A 797-nucleotide genomic window follows, 5' to 3' on the forward strand; every position below is an offset into this window, starting at 1 on the left:
TAATAGTAGGTCCTCATAGTAATTCGCTATTTTCCTCCTTGTTGTTTTAGTTAGCATATAGCCCATCTAATTACCTGCGTCTTTCATATTTTCCCCGTTACTTTCCTACGGGCTCGGTGTGCTCGTGTCCCCTAGCTTCTGCTAAGTCTTAATTTGTGTTCGTTGGAGATAGGTTCACAGTTTTTTCTCAGGTGGCTGGTCCACATTGTGTTTTCATCCCTGATCCGCCACATGCTTCAGTAAAATGATTATAATGTTGTAATAAACCGGTTTTTATTACAAAATGTGTTTTTCAATGGTTTTTTCGCATGTTTTTATGAGTTTTGAAGTCTGATTCTGAAAACAGTGAACAGTTTGTGTGAAATGCAGTATTGTTATTAACATGAATAGCGATTTCGAATAAAATGTTTTGTTTCTTCAGATTTTTACACACATTCTCTGTAGTTTTCGAGCATCGACCTATTGTCTTATGTACGAAAAAAACTCAAACTGTTCCAAATGTGTTGGTATTACATACAGTTAGTACACTTGAACTTCTAAGAATTTTGTGGATACTTTTGATTGGCTCCGCCCACTTGGATCCGATCTGCAAAACTCGCTGATAAAAAATACATTTTTTTATTTTTTGAGAAAGAAAAGAAATCGTTTTTGGAGTAAACGTTATTTGTTATTTTGACCACGTTCTATGTTGAGATCAAAAATGTAGAGCCTCATCTTCCAGTAGAAAACTTCCTCCTTTCGTAATTTTTGGATTTTTTTCGAAGTTTTTTCAAGTTTTCGTCCTTATGGGACTGCGT

Source organism: Caenorhabditis briggsae (genome assembly GCF_000004555.2).
Source record: "Caenorhabditis briggsae complete genome, chrX, whole genome shotgun sequence".
NCBI lineage: Eukaryota > Metazoa > Nematoda > Chromadorea > Rhabditida > Rhabditidae > Caenorhabditis > Caenorhabditis briggsae.